The sequence below is a fragment of the Dama dama genome, chromosome X, assembly GCF_033118175.1.
Source record: "Dama dama isolate Ldn47 chromosome X, ASM3311817v1, whole genome shotgun sequence".
NCBI lineage: Eukaryota > Metazoa > Chordata > Mammalia > Artiodactyla > Cervidae > Dama > Dama dama.
This window is the reverse complement of record NC_083714.1, coordinates 104,553,733-104,568,087: the sequence shown is the minus strand read 5'-3', so window position 1 is coordinate 104,568,087 and position 14,355 is coordinate 104,553,733. Positions and strand designations below refer to the sequence as shown.

The 14,355-nt window shown below is 37.5% G+C and overlaps 1 protein-coding gene across 1 annotated transcript in view; it reads left to right on the top strand.

Moving 5' to 3' along the window:
• Positions 1-1,649: 1,649 nt before the first annotated feature.
• The window catches only part of HEPH (hephaestin), a 143,291-nt gene continuing 130,585 nt past the window's right edge, over positions 1,650-14,355 (top strand). The window contains exons 1-2 of the mRNA XM_061136812.1: positions 1,650-1,691; positions 1,945-2,009. The gene's annotated coding sequence lies outside the window, so the exon portion shown is untranslated. The remainder of the gene's footprint in view (positions 1,692-1,944; positions 2,010-14,355) is intronic.

Genomic DNA, 14,355 nt, shown 5'->3' with positions numbered 1-14,355 from the left:
CCATGGGATTTTCCAAGCAAGAGTACTGGAGTGGGGTGCCATTGCCTTCTCCCAAATTAGAGGCAGAGGTATATAAAGGAAATAAAAAGTGTGATTAAAAATTCTTAAAAGCTTAAATAGATTTAATATTAGAAATAAAATCAACAGCTACAGCAACAGATGGGGGGGGAGTAAAAATAAAAATAAATAAAAGAAATCCAGAAGCAACTACAGAACAAGTGAAAAATAAGAATAATAAATGTTTTCCTTATTTTTGGGTGTCATCCGTTAGTGTCCTTTCTCTCACTGCAAGTCACAGTCCCTCTTGTCTCCCTAGGATGCCCTCCAATACTGGGCTGGTCTCTGGACATGCTGAAGGGGCAGCTCGGACTCTAATCTGGTTCTACTCCTGCATATTCTTGCTTCCAATATCCACAGTTTCCAGAGCTAGTGCATTTTCTTTTGTGGAAACTCTCATTGTCCTTTTATATAGTCCATAGTCATAGAGTCTGCCTGGTTGACCATGTAGATTTAATCTTCAGCTAATATAGCTGATGGGAAGATTTTGGGACCTCTTTCTTAGCCATGCTGCCCTTGGGTTCCAATTGTGGTTCTATCTCCTCCTCTACATGTGAGTCATCAACAGGAGTTTGCTCCTGAGGCTGCCCTGGAGGACTTGGGTCCGCCCCAGGGAGTACTGGGTGTGGAGATGACAGATAACTTGGACTGAAGGAGCCTTGGCAGGACCAGGTACTCAGGGGAGCCAGTGGCTATGTCAGCAGGGAATATGGTGCTCTATAGGGTTTTTTCTAGCCTCTGGCAGCTCTGTCCCAGTGAGGATCAAGCGTGGAAGTGGCACAGTTGCTTGGATCAGGGGAACCTTGGCAATGCCAGTATGCAGGGGCACTGGCATTTATTTTCACAGAAGATATGGCTCTATTAGGGTTTCTTCTAGCCTCTGACAGCTCTGCCACAGTGAGGATTGAACATAGAGGTGGCATAGCTGCTTGGATCATGGGGACTTTGGTGGCAAAATATGTGCAGGGTCACAGATTGCCTCAGCTGCAGGAGCTATGACCCTTTCAGAGTCTTTTTCTAGCCTCTTGGTACCTGTTGATCAGAGGGCCTCTTTGGCTGGCTCTGGGACTTCCCTGGTGGCTCAGATGGTAAAGCGTCTTGCTTACAATGTGGGAGACCTGGGTTTGGTCCCTGGGTTGGGAAGATACTCTGGAGAAGGAAATGGCAACCCACTCCAGTACTCTTGCCTGGAAAATCTCATGGACAGAGTAGCCTGGTATCCTACAGTCCAAAGAGCCACGACTTCACTTTCACTTTCTCTGTTGCTAGGCCCATTTGAGCACTTAAAGGGCCCCCCTGGCTGAGGTCTTTCTCTGTTGCTTAGTGTATCAGACACTTAAATGACCAGCCTCTCTGGGGTCTTTCTCTGTTGTTCAGCTGCTGGTGCCGGCATGTGGGGAGAAAGAGACTAGAGTGGTGTCTCCACCACCTGTGTGTGACTCAGCAGTATTGCCTTGCCTCCATGACTGCCTGGTTTTCCTCCAAAGGCACTTCCCTATTGCAGTCTCCTTCCTCATGCCCCCCTAAGCTGTCTCCCCACAGTCAAAAGGACCTCACCATGGGATTTCTCTCCAATCCTTGTGCTCCAGCTCCCAGCCACTGTGCTTTCTAGGGGACTTGCATCTCTGTCCCGTGTATGTATGATTACAGCAAGGATTGCCTGTGTGATTCTCATTTCGTTCAGACTGTCACAGATCAGCTGCTTTACTCTCCAACAGCCTCAAATGCTTCTCCTCTGTCCCAAACAATTTCCCTGATGTGGGGGTCTGACCCCTGCTTCAGTTCTCCCACTCCTCTGGTGCAGATTCAGTCCTGCTCACTCTCCTCTTTTCCCCCTCCTTCCTTTGTCCTACTAAGCTTTGTGTGGTTCCATGTATTCTTTTCCAGTGGTCAGATACTCAGCTGGGGTTCTGCAAGATCTTCTCTGTTTGAAGGTGTATTCCTGAGAAAAGGTACTCCACATCCACCTACTCCTCCACCATCTTTTTCTTTCTTTCTGATCTTTTCTTTTTAATGGGGTTTTTAAAATGATGGTTTGTATATACTGTTTATATATTTTGTATATTGACACCTTATTGATCATATCATTTGCAAATGATTTTTTCTCATTAAGTTGGTTGTCCCTTTGTTCTGTCAATAGTTTCATTTGTTGTGCTAAAGCTTTTGAGTTTAAATAGGTTCCATTGTTTATTTTTGCTTTTATTTCCTTTGCTTTAGGAGACAGATCCAAAAATATATTGTTACAATTTATGTCAAAGAGTATCTGCCCTTGCTTTTTCTAGGAATTTCATGGTTTCCAGTCTTATATTTACATCTTTAATCCATTTTGAGTTTATTTTTGTATACGGTGTTACAGAATGTTCTAATTTATTTATTTTACATGAAGCTCTCCAGTTTTCCCAGTACTACTTATGAAAGAGACTGTTCTCAATTGTATATTCTTTCCTTCTTTCTCATAGTCTAATTGACCATATGAACCTGGGTTTATTTCTGGGCTCTCTATTGTGTTCTAGCTCTGTTTTTCGTTCTCAAGTTTGTTTGTTTTTTGGTTTTTTTCCCACTATTCAGGTGTCTCTTTTTTCATGTATATTTTAAAAATTATTTAATCCAGTTCTGTAAAAATGCTCTGGTTAATTTGATAGGATCACTTTTACTCTGTGTATTGCCTTGGGTAATACTGTCATTTTAACAATATTAATTTTTCTAATTAATAAACATTGTATAATTTTCTATTTGTGTCTTCTTCAATTTCTTTCATCACTGTCTTATAGTTTTCTAAATACATGTCTTTTACATTTTATGTAGGTCTATTTTTAAGTATTTTATTCATCTGATGCCATTGTAAATGGGATTGTTTCCTTAATTGCTCTTTCTGGTAGTTTGTTTTTAGTGTACAAAAACATGAGAGATTACTGTATATTAATATTGCATATTGCAACATCACCAAATTCATAGAAGAATTTTAGTAGTTTTTATTTACTTTGCTTGAACATTCATTTTTTTTTTTTAATCTGATTTCTGTGGTTAGGATTTCCAATCCTATGTTGAGTAAAAGTGCTGAGAGTTGGTATACTTGTCTTTTTACTAATCATAAAGGAAACACTTTTAGCTTTTTATCTTTGAATATTATTTTAGTTGTGTGCTTGCCATATACTGCTTTTACTATGTGGAGGTGTATTCCCTTTATAACCCCCTTGTGAAGAGTTTTTTAATGAAAAATAGATGTTGCACTTTGTCAGAAGATTTTTCTGCATCAATTGAGATGATTATATGATTTTTGTTATTTAATTTGTTGATGGGGTGTATCAATTTGATTTATTTCCTGGCATTGAATGATTTTTGAGTTTCTGGGACACATCTTTTTTTTCATTTGAACTATATATTTTATTGTAGGATAATTGCTTATACAATATTGTGGTGGTGTCTGCTGTACATCAGTCATAATTATATATATAATATATATAATATATTATATTTATTATATATATATATATATATATATATTACATATATGTATATACTCCCTCTCTTGAGACTTCTTCTCATTCCACACCTCTAGGTTGTCACATAGTGCCAGCCTGGGCTCCCTGTGTTATACAGCAGCTTCCTGCTAGTTATTTATTTTGCACATGATAGTGTATATATAAATCAATCCTACTTTCTCAGTTTGTCCTACCCTTTCCTTCCCTCGCTATGTTCACCATTCCATTCTTTACATTCTGTGTCTTCATTTCTCCTCTGTAAATAAGTTCATCAATAATTTTTCCATATTCCACATATGTGTATTAATACACAATATTTTTTTCTGACTTACTTCACTCTGTACAACAGGCTCTAGGTTCATCTGCCTGGCTACTCTGACAACTGGCTCAAATTTGTTTCTTCTTATGGCATAGTAATATTTTATTGTCAAGAAATATCCATACTGTTTTCCATAGAAGCTATGTCAATTTACATTCCCACCAACAGTGCAGTAGAGTTCCCTTTTCCCCACATCCTCTCCAGCATTTATTGTTTGTAGTATTTTTGATAATGGCCATTCTAATTTGTGTGAGGTGATACTTCATGGCAGTTTTGATTTGCATTTCTCTAATAATAAGCAAAGCTGAGCATCTTTTCATGTGTTTATTGCCATCTGTGTGTCCTCTATGGAGAAATGTCTGTTTAGGTCTTCTGCCCATTTTTTTTTAAATTGGACTGTTTGTTTTTCTTATATTGAGCTGTATGAACTGCTTATATATTTTTGAGATTAATCCATTGCCAGTTGTTTCCTTTGCAATTATTTTCTCCCATATCAAGGGTTATTTCCTTGGCTGTGCAAGAGCTTTTAGGTTTAATTAGGTCCCATTTGTTTATTTTCATTTTTATTTTCATTACTCAATTATTCTGATTCAATGCAGATCTTGCTGTGATTTATGTCAAAGTGTTCTGCCTATATTTTCTTCTAAGAGCTCAAGGTGTATGATTCTTTTAATGCATTATTGAATTCAGTTTTCTGATATTTCATTGAGACATTTGACACCTATGTCAATCAATGATATTGGCCTATAATTTTCTTTTTTTAATTATATTTTTGTCTGGTTTTGGTATCAGGGTGATGATGGCCTCATAGAATGAGTTTAAAGTGTTCCTTTCTCTGCAATATTTTGAAATGTTTTAAGAAGCACAGATGTTAACTCTTCTCTAAATATTTGGTAGAAATTGTGAATCCATCTGGCCCTTGCTTGTTGTTTATTGTGCTTTTTTAAAATTACTATTTCAATTTAATCACTGGTAATTGACCTCTTAATATTTTCTACTTGTTCTTGGTTTAGTCTTGGAAGATTGTACATTTCTATGAACTTCCTAATTTTTTCCAAGTTGTCTTTATTGACATATAGTTACTCATAATAGCTTCTTCTAACCCTTCTATTTCTATGGTATCTGCTGTGAGTTTTCCTTCTTCATTTCTGATTTTATTAGTTTTGGCTATCTCTGTTATTTTATTTTATTTTATTTTTTTAATGAATCTGGCTAAGAGTTTACTTTGTTTACCTTTTCAAAGAACCAATGTTTAGCTTCATTGCCGTTTTTTTGTTTGTTTTTTATTTTACACTTCCTCTTTTATTTATTTTTGCTCTTATCTTTGTGATTATATGCCTTACATTAGCTTTCACTTTTACTTGTTCTTTTTCTAGTTCATTTAGGTGACAGGTCACTTTGCAAATTTGAGATTTCTTTGGTTTCCTGAGATAGTTGTGTATTACTATGAATTTACCTCTTAGAACAGCTTTTGTGGAGTCCTATAGATTTGGGGATAGAAGCAAGGTCTGATGCTGAACAGAGCAATATTGCATAGGCACCTGGAATGTTAGGTCCATTAATCAAGGCAAATTGGAAGTGGTCAAACAGGAGGTGGCAAGAGTGAATGTCGACATTCTAGGAATCAGCAGACTAAAATGGACTGGAATTGGTGAATTTAACTCAGATGACCATTATATCTACTACTGTGGGCAGGGATCCCTTAGAAGAAATGGAGTAGCCATCATAGTCAAAAAAGAGTCTGAAATGCAGTACTTGGACGCAATCTCAAAAAAGACAGAATGATCTCGGTTTGTTTCCAAGGAAAAACATTCAATATCACGGTAATCCAAGCCTATGCCCCAGCCAGTAATGCTGAATAAGCTGAAGTTGAACGGTTCTATGAAGACCTACAAAACCTTTTAGAACTAACACCCAAAAAAATGTCCTTTTCATTATAGGGGACTGGAATGCAAAATTAGGAAGTCAAGAAACACCTGGAGTAACAGGCAAATTTGGCCTTCAAGTACAGAATGAAGCAGGGCAAAGGCTAATAGAGATTTGCCAAGAGAACACACTGGTCATAGCAAACACCCTCTTCCAACAACACAAGAGAAGACTCTACACATGGACATCACCAGATGTTCAACACCAAAATCAGATTGATTATATTCTTTGCAGCCAAAGATGGAGAAGCTCTATACAGTCAGCAAAAACAAGACGGGAGCTGACTGTGGCTCAGATCATGAACTCCTTATTGCCAAATTCAGACTTAAACTGAAAAAGGTAGGGATAACCACTAAACCATTTAGGTATGACCTAAATCAAATCTCTTATGAATATACAGTAGAAGTGAGAAACAGATTTAAGGGACTAGATCTGATAGACAGAGTGCCTGATGAACTATGGATGGAGGTTCGTAACACTGTACAGGAGACAGGGATCAAGACCATCCCCATGGAAAAGAAATGCAAAAAGGCGAAATGGTTGTCTGAGGAGGCCTTACAAATAGCTGTGAAACGAAGTGAAGCAAAAAGCAAAGGAGAAAAGGAAAGATATTCCCATTTGAATGCAGAGCTCCAAAGAATAGCCAGGAGAGACAAGAAAGCCGTCCTCAGCAATCAATGCAAAGAAATAGAGGAAAACAACAGAATGGAAAGACTAGAGATCTCTTCAAAAAAATTAGTGATACCAAGGGAACATTTCATGCAAAAAACAGGCTCAAAAAAGGACAGAAACTGTATGGACCTAACAGAAGCAGAAGATATTAAGAAGTGGTGGCACAAATACACAGAAGAACTGTACAAAAAAGATCTTCATGACCCAGATAATCACAATGGTATGATCACTCACCTAGAGCCAGACATCCTGGAATGTGAAGTCAAGTGGGCCTTAGAAAGCAACACTACAAACAAAGCTAGTGGATGTGATGGAATTCCAGTTGAGCTATCTCAAATTCTGAAAGATGATGCTGTGAAAGTGCCGCACTCAATATGCCAGCAAATTTGGAAAAGTCTGCAGTGGCCACAGGACTGGACAAGGTCAGTTTTCATTCCAATCCCTAAGAAAGGCAATCCCAAAGAATGCTCAAACTACTGCACAATTTCACTCATCTCACATGCTAGTAAAGTAATGCTCAAAATTCTCCAAGCCAGGCTTCAGCAATATGTGAACCGAGAACTTCCAGATGTTCAAGCTGGTTTTAGAAAAGGCAGAGGAACCAGAGATTAAATTGCCAATATCTGCTGGATCATGAAAAAAGCAAGAGAGTTCCAGAAAAACATCTATTTCTGCATTATTGACTATGCCAAAGCCTTTGACTGTGTGGATCACAATAAACTGTGGAAAATTCTGAAGGAGATGGGAATACCAGACCACCTGACCTGCCTCTTGAGAAACCTGTATGCAGGTCAGGAAGCAACAGTTAGAACTGGACATGGAAGAACAGACTGGTTCCAAATAGGAAAAGGAGTACATCAAGGCTGTATATTGTCACCCTGCTTATTTAACTTATATGCAGAGTACATCATGAGAAACACTGGGCTGGAAGAAGCACAAGCTGGAATCAAGATTGCCGGGAGAAATATCAATAACTTGAGATATGCAGATGACACCACCCTTATGGCAGAAAGTGAAGAGGAACTAAAAAGCCTCTTGATGAAAGTGAAAGAGGAGAGTGAAAAATTTGGGTTAAAGCTCAACATTCAGAAAACTGAGATCATAGCATCTGGTCCCATCACCTCATGGGAAATAGGTCGGGAGACAGTGGAAACAGTGTCAGACTTTATTTTTTGGGCTCCAAAATCACTGCAGATGGTGACTGCAGCCATGAAATTAAAAATCGCTTATTCCTTAGAAGGAAAGCTATGACCAACCTTGATACCATATTAAAAAGCAGAGACATTACTTTGTTAACAAAGGTCTGTCTGGTCAAGGCTATGGTTTTTCCAGTGATCATGTATGGATGTGAGAGTTGGGCTGTGAAGAAAGCTGAGCACCGAAGAATTGATGCTTTTGAACTGTGGTGTTGGAGAAGACTCTTGAGAGTCCCTTGGACTGCAAGGAGATCCAACCAGTCCATCCTGAAGGAGATGAGTCCTGGGTGTTCATTGGAAGGACTGATGCTGAAGCTGAAACTCCAATACTTTGGCCACCTCATGCGAAGAGTTGACTCGTTGGGAAAGACCCTGATGCTGGGAGGAGTTGGGTGCAGGAGGAGAAGGGGACAACAGAGAATGAGATGGCTGGATGGCATCACCAACTCGATGGGCATGAGTTTGAGTAAACTCTGGGAGTTTGTGATGGACAGGGAGGCCTGGTGTGCTGCAGTTCATGGGGTCGCAAAGAGTCAGACACGACTGAGCGACTGAACTGAACTGAATGATGACCCTATATGCGAGACAGCAAAAGAGACACAGATGTAAAGACCAGAATGTTGGACTCTGTGGGAGAAGGCGAGGGTGGGATGATTTGAGAGAATAGCATTTAAACATGTATATTATCATATGTGAAATTGATCGCCAGTCCAGGTTTGATGGATGAGGCAGGGTGCTCAGGGCTGGTGCTCTGGGATGACCCTGAAGGATGGGATGGGGAGGGAGCTGGGAGTGGGGGGTCAGGATGGGGAACACATGTACACCTATGGCTGATTCATGTGATTGTATGGCAAAAACCCCCACAATGTTGTAAAGTAATTAGCCTCCAAATTAAAAACAAACAAAGAAAAAAAAAAGACAAGACCAAACAAATGAAGAGGAAATAGGCAGTTTAACTGAAAAGGATTTCAGAGTAATGATAATAAAGATGATCAAAAATATTAAAAATAAAATTCATGCACAGATAAATAGATTGGAGGCACAAATTGAGAAGATGCAAGAAATATTTAACAAAGATCTAGAAGATTTAAAGAATAAACTGTCAACAGTGAACAACAAAATAACTGAGATTAAAAATGCACTGGAGGGAACCAACAGCAGAGTAACTGAGCCAGAATAGATGAATGAGCTAGGAGATAGAATAATGGAACTAACTGAAGCAGAATACAATAAATAAAAAAAAAAAATTGGGAACAGTCTCAGACACCTCTGGGATGACATCCAGTGTAATGACATTTGAATCATAGGAGTCCCAGATGAAGCAAGGGAAAGATTAAGAAAATATTTGAGGATGTTAGAGTCAAAAACTTCCTAAATATAGGGGAGAAGATAGCCACCCAAGTCCAGGAAACCCAGAGAGTACCATACAGAATACACTCACAAGAAACACACCAAGACACATATTAATCAAAATAACAACAATTAAAGAAAAATAAGAAATATTAAAATCAACAAACGGAAAGGCAACAAATAACATACAAGGAGATGTCCATAAGGATAACAGCTGATTTTTCAACAGAAACTCTGTATGTCATAAGAGCATGGCAAGATATACCTAGTGATGAAAGAGAAACCTACAACCAAGATTGCTCTATCCAACAAGGATGTCATGCAGAGTCAAAACTAAAAGCTATGCAAACAAAAGTTAAGAGAATTCAGCACCAAAAACCAGTGCTACAAAAAAAAAAAAAAACTGCTAAAACGTTCTCTAAACAGAAGACACAAGAGAAAGTCCTACAAGGACAAACTCAAAACAATAAAGTAAATGGCAATGGGATCATGCTTATCAATAATTACCTTAAATGTAAATGGGCTAAATGCTCCAACCAAAACACAGATGGGCTGAATGGATATAAACTAAGACTGCTATATATGCTGTCTACAAGAGACCCACTTCAGACCTAGGGACACATACAGAAAAAGAGTAAAGAGCTAGAAAAATATGTTCAATGTCAAAAAATCGAAACAAAGCAAGAATATCAATACTCATATCAGATAAAATAGGCATTCAAATAAAGACCAAAACAAAGACAGAGAAGGATGCACCATAATAATCAAATAATCAATCCAGGAAGAAGATATAACAATTTTAAATATATATGCATTCAACATAGGAGCATCTCAATACATAAAGCAAATGCTAACAACTATTAAAGAGGGAAATCAACAGTAATAAAATAGTAGTGGGGGATTTTAATACCCAACTCACACCAATGGACATATCATCCAGACAAAATTTAAAAGGGAAACACAAGTTTTAACAATACATTGGACCACTTAATATCCAAATTGATATATACAGGACATTTAATCCAAAAACAATATATTTCATTTTTTTTTCAAGTACATATGTAACATTGTCCAGGATAGATCACATCTTGAGCCACAAATCAAACCTTAGTAGTTTTTTTAAGTTTATTTTTTAATTGAAGGATAATTGCTTTACAGAATTTTGTTGTTTTCTGTCAAGCCTCAACATGAATCAGCCATAGGTATACATATATCTCCTCCCTTTTAAACCTCCCTCCCATCTGCCTCCACACTGCACCCTGCTAGGTTGATACAGAGCCCCTGTTTGCATATCCTGAGACATACAGCAAATTCCAGTTGGCTATCTATTTTGCATATAGTAATGTAAATTTCCATGTTACTCTCTCCATACATCTCACCCTCCCCTCCCCTCTCCCCATGTCCATAAGTCTATTCTTTATATCTGTTTCTCTATCACTTCCCTGCAAATAAATTCTTCAGTGTCATCTCTCTAGATTCTGTATATAGGGCTTAGTATATGATATTTATCTTTCTCTCTCTGACTTATTTCACTCTGTATAGTAGGCTCTAGGTTCATCCACCTCATTAGAACTGACTCAAATGCATCCTTTTTAATGGCTGAGTAATATTCCATTACTTATATGAACAAAAACTTCTTTATCCATTCATCTGTTGATGGACATCTAGGTTGCTTCCATGTTCTAGCTATCATAAATTGTGCTGCAATGAACAGTGGTATACATGTGTCTCTTCCAATTTTGGTTTCCTCAGGGTATATGTCAAGGAGTAGGATTGCTGGGCCATATGGTGCTTTTATTCCTACTTTTTAAAGGAATCTCCATACCATCTTCCACTGTGCCTGTATCAATTTACATTCCTACCAACAGTGCGAGAGCATTCCCTTTTCTTCACACCTTCTCCAGCCTTTCTTGTTTGTAGACTTTTTGATGATGGCCATTCTGACCATTGTGAGGTGATATCTCATTGTAGTTTTGATTTGCAATTCCCTAATAATGAGCAATGTTGAGCATCTTTTCATGTGTTTGTTAGCCATCTGTATGTCTTCTTTGGAAAAATGTCTATATAGGTCATTTTTTCCTATTTATGATTGGGTTGTTTGTTTCTCTGGTATTGAGTGTATGAGCTGCTTGTATATTCTGAAAATTAATTCTTTTGTCAGTTGTTTCATTTGCTATTATTTTCTCCCATTTTGAGGGTTCTCTTTTCACCTTGCTTATAGGTTTCTTTATTGTGCAAAGGCTTTTAAGTTTAATCAGGTCCCACTTGTTTACTTTTGTTTTTATTTCCATTGCTCTAGGAGGTGGGTCATAGAGGATCTTTCTTTGCTTTATGTTATCGAGAGTTCTGCTTAGGTTATCTTCTAAGAGTTTTATAGTTTCTGGTCTTACATTTAGGTCTTTAATCCATTTTGAGTTTACCTTTGTGAGTGGTGTTAGAAAGTGTTCTAATTTCATTCTTTTACATGTAACTGTCCAGCTTTCCCAGCAACAATTTATTGAAGAGGCTGTCTTTGCACCATTGTATATTCTTGCTTCTTTTGTAAAAAATAAGGCACCCATAGGTGCATGGATTTATTTCTGGGCTTTCCATCTTGATCCATTGTTCTATATTTCTGTTTTTGTGCCAGTACCATACTGTCTTGATGACTGCAGCTTTGTAGTATAATCTGAAGTCAGGATGGTTGATTCCTCCAGCTCCATTCTTCTTTCTCAAGACTGCTTTGGCTTTTCAGGGTCTTTTGTTTTCTATATGGACTGTGAAATTTTTTGTTCTAGTTCTGTGAAAACTGCCATTGATAATTTGATATGAATTGCATTGAATCTGTAGATTGGTTTTGATAGTATAGTCATTTTCATAATATTGATTCTTTCTACCCAAGAACATAGAATGCCTCTCCATCTGTTTATATCATCTTTGACATCTTTCGTCAATGTCTTACAATATTCTGTGTACGATCTTTTGTCTTCTTGTATGTGTGTGTTAGTTGCTCAGTCGTGTCCGACTCTTTGAGACCCCATGGACTGTGGCCCATCAGACTTCTCTGTCCATGGGATTCTTCAGGCAAGATTACTGGAGTGGATTGCTATTCCCTTCTCCAGAGGAACTTCCCAACCCAGGGATCAAACCCTGGTCTCCTGCATCACAGGCAAGTTCTTTACCATTTGAGCTACAGGGAAGACCTGTTGTCTCCTTAGATGAGTTTACTTATAGATATTATTTTTTGTTGCATTGGTGAATGTGATTGATTCTTTAATTTCTATTTCTGATTTTTCATTGGTAGTATATAGAAATGCAAGTGTTTTCTGTGTATTGATTTTGTATCCTGCATCTTTGCTAAATTCACTGATCAGCTGTAGTAATTTTCTGATACTGTCTTTAGGGTTTTCTATGTACAGTATCATGTCATCTGCAAATAGTGAGAGCTTTACCTATTCTTTTCCAATCTGGATTCCTTTCATTTTTTTTTTTTTTCTTCTCTGGTTGTTGTAGCTAGGACTTCCAAAACTATATTGAATAATAGTGGTGAAAGTGGACACCCTTGTCTTGTTGCTGATCATAGGGGGAATGCTTTCAGTTTTTCACCATTGAGGATAATGTTTGCTGTAGGCTTATATATATGGCCTTTACTATATTGGGGTAGGTTTTTTCTATGCCCATTTTTTTGAAGAGTTTTAATCACAAATGTGTGCTGAATTTTGTCAAAGGCTTTTTCTGAATCTATTTAGATGATCATATGATTTATATCTTTCAATGTGTTAATATGGTGTATCACAGTGATTTATTTGCATATAATGAAGAATCCTTGCATCCCTGGAATAAACTCAACATGACCATGGTGTATGAGCTTTTTAATGTGTTGAATTCTGTTTGCTAAAATTTTTTGAGGATTTTTGCATCTATGTTTATCTGTGATATTCGACTATATTTTGTGTATGTGTGTGTGTGTGCCTTGTCATTGTCTGGTTTTGGTATCAGGTTGATAGTGGTCTCATAGAATGAATGAGTTTGGAAAGTGTTCCTTCCTCTGCAATTTTTTGATAGATTTTTAGTAGGATAGACATTAGCTCTTCTCAAAATGTTTGACAGAATTCTCCTATGAAGCCATCTGTTCCTGGGCTTTTGCTTTTTAGGAGATTTTTTATAACAACTGCAATTTCAGTGCTTGTAATTGGGCTGTTCATAATCTCTATTTCTTCCTGGTTCAATCGTGGAAGATTGAACTTTTCTAAGAATCTGTCCATTTCTTCCAGGTTATCCATTTTACTGCCATATAGTTGTTCATAATAGTCTCTTATAATCCTTTGTATTTCTGCATTGTCTGTTGTAACCTCTCCTTCATTTCTAATTTTGTTGATTTGATTTCTCTCTCTATTTTCTTGATGAGTCTGGCTAAAGCTTTCTCAATTTTGTTAATCTTCTCGAAAAACCAGCTTTTAGTTTTATTATTCTTTACTATTATTTCTTTCATTTCTTTTTCAATTATTTCTGCTCTGATCTTTATGATTTCTTTCCTTCTGCTAATTTTGGGGGTCTTTTTGTTTTTATTTTTCCAGTTGTTTTAGGTGTAAAGTTAGGTTGTCTGTTCGAAGTTTCTCTTGTTTCTTGGGCTAGGATTGTATTGTTATAAATTTCCCTCTTAGAACTGCTTTTGCTGCATGCCATAGGTTTGGTGTTGTCATGCTTTCATTGTCATTTGTTTCTAGAAATTTTTTGATTTCGCCTTTGATTTCTTTAGTAACTTGTTGGTTATTTAGAAATGTATTGTTTAATCTCCATGTGTTTGTGCTTTTTACTGATTTTTTCTTGTAATGGCTAGCTCATCTCATAATATTGTGATCAGAAAGGATGCTTGATATAATTTCATTTTTTTAAAATTTACTGAGGTTTTAAACGGTGCTTGTCAGCATCAGTAACTTAACGGTAGGCAGTGAAAGATGCTTGGACTCTGGGGGAGAAGAAATCAATCCGGGGCCAGTGACGAGGCCTGATCACTCAAAACTTTTGTGTAATAAAGTTTTCTTAAAATATAAAAGAGAGAAAGCTTCTGACATAGACAGAAGGCAGCAGAAAGAGTGCCCCCTTGCTACACTTTAGCTGGATGTCATATAGCTAAGTAAGTTAGTAAGTAAGTGTTAGTCGCTCAGTCGTGCCTCAAACTTTGTGACCCCATGGACTGCAGCCCACCAGGCTTCAAAGTCCATGGGATTTTCCAGGCAAGGATACTGGAGCCATTTACTATTTGCTAATTAGAGAAAGGAAATGGCTCAAAAACAGAGACTGCCACCAGGTCTCTCACCCACAACATGCATTTTGAGATAACATCAGCACAAAGTGAGTTGTCCTGGGCCTT